Here is a 6,000-nt window from a genome sequence, read left to right as displayed (position 1 = left end):
GAAGAGTATAAGACCAGTAAACCTCCCTCTAGCGCAGAGCTTCTGACAATCGAGAAGGATGCTGACAGTTGAAAAAAAACTCATGTCTGTGTGTTATGAAAGAATATCAATAAATGTTTCCGAAAGGGATGACTCATTTGGTAATTATTTACGGCTTATGTTATGGCTGCCAATTTACAGTCTTTACTGAAGTCTGACTTCTTTTGAGTCCCCTTTAATATAGATTGGACACTCTCTATGCAATGTGCAATACTTACATAGATGGTAAATGTTTACCTGCTTGCACAGATGGATGATTAGGTAATTAGTGTAAGTGTGTGTGTGCGTTCAATCGCATGTATGTCCAAGGTCCATAGTAAATAATATACACTGATCAAGAGATGCCCGAAAGTGGATAAAAGAGGGACATTAGTGGGTGTATCACTTAGTGTAACGCGTGCAGGAAAATGAGCAGGACTGCAAGCCATATAATGACCCTTGTCTAGCTCTTAATACAGTATGCATACAGTGATGTATCTACAATGGACAGCTACTATGAGCAGATAGCACAGTACAGGTGCTTATAAGATCTGTATGCTATTTCCATCCATCCATCCATTGTCCAAACCGCTTATCTACTGGGTCGTGGGGGGTCTGGAGCCTATCCCGGAAGCAAATGGGCACGAGGCAGGGGAACAACCCAGGATGGGGAGCCAGCCCATCACAGGGCACACTCACACACTATTCACTCATACATGCATACCTACGGGCAATTTAGTAACTCCAGTTAGCCTCAGCATATTCTCAGCATATTCTTGGACTGCGGGAGGAAACCCCACGACGACATGGGGAGAACATGCAAACTCCACACCCATGTGACCCAGGCAGAGACTCGAACCCGGGTCCCAGAGGTGTGAGGCAACAGTGCTAACCACTGCACCACCATGCCGCCCCCTGTATGCTATTTCATTCTATAAAAAGAAACTTACTGTACTGTACAATAAAGTATTTCACCACTGCTTCTTCCTCAGCTCCCACTGTTTGCTAGCACATGCATCTTTTGATTTCTTAGTGCAATCTGTGCTTTATTTTTTTTTTGTGAAATGTAAGTGCAGTATCTGTTTATTAAGTGCTGTGGTTTAATATGTACATTATTATTTCAGTACTGTGTATACTGTCCTTAATGTCTTGCCTCTCTCGTATAACTTGAGATACGCCCAAATTGACTTGCAACAAGTGGTCCTGGTTCCAAATGCGGAAGGCGATGGATACCTGTATTTTATATGCTGTAGAGTGCTGGGTGTCCAGACATTGCAATGCACCTTGCTTTGATCTTGACCTGTTAGATCAGAGGGAGGTAATCTTATCCAGAAAGGGCCACTGTGTATGATGGTTTTCACTGCAACTCTCTTAACAGCGAACCTACAGTTATCCCAATACCTTGATCTTGCTAGCATATTTTAAATGTGTACCTATCAGGAATAGAGTGGTGAAGGCATTCAGAGGAGGACTGATGATTATCAGAGGGCACAAAGGGGCTGGGTACTTGTCAGTATCCAGTAGAACCACCAGACTCCTACACTGAATGGTTCTGGATGTGGCACAGACGTTAATCCCTCTGTATAGGGGATCCGTCTCCAGTTTGTACTCTTCTAGTTAATAGGTAGATTATCAGGCAGTTTTTCACCCTAGTCCAGTACTCATTGACAGCCTAATACACCGTGTTTCAGGTTGTCTTGATAGTCAATACATGTCACAGGATGTACATTACTCTGATGGGCAGGCCCTCTTACATATGATGGAAATTGCAATACCTACTTTTGGCCACGAGATGGCAGCAAGAAAATAGAAAAATTATTTTCCCACGGTCTACTAGCAGCTTTTTAGATGTTAATTCCTTCATAAAAATAATTTGACTTGATCCAATGTATTTTTAATACAAACAATTACCACACAAAGCTGCTAGTTTCCTCCGGTTTCCCCCCACAGGTCCAAAAACATGCTGAGGCTAATTGGAGGTAGCTAAATTGCCCGTAGGTGTGCATGTGTGAGTGAATGGTGTGTGAGTGTGAGCTGTGATGGGCTGGCCCCCCATCCTGGGTTCTTCCCTGCCTCGTGCCCATTGATTCCGGGATAGACTCCGGACCCCCTGTGACCCAGTAGGATAAGCGGTTTGGACAATGGATGGATGGAAATAGCATACAGATTAAGCACCTGTACTGTGCTATCTGCTTATAGTAGCTGTCCATTGTAGATACATCACTGTATGCATACTGTATTAAGAGCTAGATAAGGACAGTGGGTCATTATATGGCTTGCAGTCCTGCTCATTTTCCTGCACCCGTTACACTAAGTGATACACCCACTAATGTCCTCTTTCATCCACCTTTCAGGCATCTCTTGATCAGTGTATATTACTTACTATGGACCTTGGACATACATGCGATTGGACACACACACACACACACACACACTTACACTAATTACCTAATCAACCATCTGTGCAAGCAAGTAAACATGTACCAATCTTATAAGTATTGTACATAGCATAGAGAGTGTCCAATCTATATTAAAGGTGACTCGAAAGAAGTCAGACTTTAGTAAAGACTGTAAATTTCTCAGCCATAACATAAGCCGTAAATAATTACCAAATGAGTCATCCCCTTTCGGAAACATTTATTGATATTCTTCATAACACACAGACATGAGTTTTTTTTCAACTGTCAGCATCCGATCCAAACGGGATTCCCATTTCCTTTCTGTGGGATCCAACAGACACGGGCTGACCATCAGTCAACATGTCTTCAACCGTGCAGGACAGGGACCCAGTCCAGGCCAAACCTCACGGTGCTGGTGTTAATAAAAAAAAATGTAAGGAACATGCAGCTGCAGCTCACACACAAACACAGTCCACAGCATCCAGAAAAAGGTCAGGCCTTTTTCTTCTTTAGCTGACTCCGCCCAGACCTCGCCCCCTTTCTGGGCGCCTCGCACTATGCCTTTGAACTGGCCCTGCAGCTTGGCCCGTTTCCTGTTTCCCAATGCAAGTCATAAGATTTCACCCCGTAAATGATATTTTGAATCGGAACGATATTTATTACTATTGTTTTAGATTAAATATATAACGGTTTAATGATTGAATATAACTTGATATTGTTGTTTGTGTTGTTTAGTTTGAGGTTCTAGTTTCTGTCTTTATCCGCTTTCGTTTCAGTAGGCAGCTGGTTCATCCCAGGCTCAGGGTCTCTCTGCTCTTCATCAAACCCACACCCCCAGTTTGGGAGCACCCTCTCCCTCTCCTCCCCCCACGGCTGTGACTGTTACTCCTCCTTGAGGAGTAACTGCTCCGCCCCCTATCCCAGCCCCTATACCCACAGGAGTGCATCACCCCAGTGAGCCGCCGCCCTGCCTGTCCCCTCACACAAGCACAACACTGAAATCATGGTCCTAAGCTCTCTGTGTGGGTCACCACGATAGTAGTACAGCACCGACGATTACCCTCTGACTGAATCAGAATCAGCTTTATTTGGCCAAGTATGTTCACACATATTGGGAATAGTTAGACATTTAATCAAATAATTAAGACAAGGACATAAACATACAGTTCTGTTGATATGCGACGCATATAACCTCTGCATTCACAGCACTGCTTCAGTTATCGAAGAGCAAATTTCGAAAACTCACTCAGTCCGATAACCTAAAGTAATAAGTCATAATCCTCTTCATACGTTGCAGTAATGGGAATGAAATCTCACTCAGTGTTTATGTAATGGAGCAATGGAATTTCGTGAAATTTCCAAAAGTCCACAGAAATATTTAGAAAAAACATTCCTGCAGACTGAGTTTTTGATATTTGCTTTTCAATTAACACAATTTTCTTCAGTCTGAGGTTTAACAGAATTCAGCCATATTGCTGTTCAAAAAAAACTACACAGAACAAAAACAGAATGGACTTTACATCTGTCTGAAAGGAAAGTTGACACCAGCGGCTGCAGCAGTGACAAATCAATCAATGTATTAAAGTTAGGCATTAAGTAACTGGAGGCAGTATATACATAACATGATAACATGCCTTTTCTGTATTGACCATATATAAGGACGCTGTAACACTGCCCACCACATACCTGCTTCATTTATTGTTTTATACTTGCAGCTGCTTATTCAGACAGCTCGTCTACCTGTCTGTCCATGTTGCCCTCCCCATGACAACTGTCCAGCCTACAGGTGCCGTCCCATTCCGGCATGTTACCCATGAGTCATAGCGGCACCTCCGGGAGCAGCTCCAGGTGAGCCCGTGCCTCCCCTCCCCCACCTGTCCCCATGCTGAGTCTCGGGCCCCCGTCTTCCCTCTTGTTCTCGCCTATACCCACATCCTGGCCTGGTCTGCATCGTCTCACCTCCGTTAACAGGACTTTCGCCTTCTTCTGTCCTGATCCATTCAGGCCCATCATTCTGGGACATGCTTTGATTAATTTCGCCATAGTTACTCTTTGTTTTCCTTTGTACTTTGCACTCTACAGTAAAATGAATAAAAAAATAGGCATTAGTTTTGATATTGTTTTAGTACAGTGACACTAGTATATTTGTTGTTGTTTCCAGGCAACACTGCATGCTGATTTAACGTCTTTCCTTAATCTCCACACCATTGCTCACACACAGCCAGTAATCCCAGTTTGTGGTCAATGAGCTCCTCTCACTCACCCCAGTCTCCTAGTCCAGTGGAATGTCCAACAGCTTGGGCTCTCAGTTCCTGCGTGTCATGCCCGGCTCGTCCGCTCCTCCTGTGTGCCACGCCCCCTGATTACCCACGTGTTTTCTCCCGATTTGTACCCAGCTGTATCTAGTTAATTTGCTCAGTCCTGTGTATTTCCAGTCCGTGTCTTACCTGAGTCCAGTGTCTGTCATTGATGTTTGTATGCGTGAGATGTTTCCCCGTCCGCGCTTCCTAATTAAACTCCCGTTTTTGCCTGTCCGCTTGCTCCGTGCACGCCTTGCCCGCACGATCGCCTGCCTGCTTGTACCCGATCGTGACACTGCGCAGCTCTACAACTCATTACCCAGGGCTCTCGCACCCGGCCACAGTGCCCCTCTCAGGCTCCCCGCTGTATGACAGCACTGCCCCATCGGAAGTTCATGAAGCCTCACAGTACGACGCCTCTCCCCACGCGCGCTTAGCCCACCACCGGGACTCCCATCACTCCTCCTTCCCTGTAGGGGCGGGGCGCACTTCCAGTATTATTACAGTTTCTACTGTCACTCTGTTGCTTTTCCTGGTGCTGGACTTTTGACAGATAAATACATTATTTGTTGCATTCAGTGTCAAAAGATTGGTCTGTTTAACACCCTCAGTCTCCACCCTATGAGCCCCTTGTTGGCGGCAGAATCAGGAAGATGTCGGAGAAAGCAGAGGTAAAGTGAATAGTCACCTCGACAATAATGTGAAAACCGCTAATGGTGATCATGCCTGTGTGGGTGAAATGGATCACCACAGTATAAGCGGATGATGATTATAGACGATTTTTCCCTTTTTCTTTATGTCTGTTTACCATCTAATAGGCATTTTTTTTCTTTGGGATGCGTCTAGTCAGATACGACCAAAATATTTTTCTCATTTCAGAAGTGAAAAAAAATATTGCTCTCAGATTCTGTTCAGTTGTAGTTTTTTAAAATAACCTTGATTTGTGTTTGTTTAAAATGCCATTACCTGTTGCTTACTGGGCCGCTGAAAATGTCTGGCCCAGCTAAATGTTTTGGTTTAAAAATCTGGCCCAACTACTTTCCAGACCTGGACTAGCCCTACTGAATCATACACTAATGTTATTCTGTTATGTGGGCTGTTGTGATAGGGGAGATTTGCTGGATGCTGCACGACGGGTGGTGTCCCTGCTGCAGAATGCCCTGTCTGAAGCAGCACCTAGAGACAGTGAGGGTTGTTGTTATCACCTTAATATTGTATATACGCAATCTGTTATTTCTTAACTAATATAATGTAAGGTATTCTTCTAATATATTGTGCACAGC

The sequence above is a fragment of the Brienomyrus brachyistius genome, unplaced genomic scaffold (assembly GCF_023856365.1).
Source record: "Brienomyrus brachyistius isolate T26 unplaced genomic scaffold, BBRACH_0.4 scaffold350, whole genome shotgun sequence".
Classification (NCBI taxonomy): domain Eukaryota; kingdom Metazoa; phylum Chordata; class Actinopteri; order Osteoglossiformes; family Mormyridae; genus Brienomyrus; species Brienomyrus brachyistius.
This window is presented reverse-complemented; position numbering follows the sequence as displayed.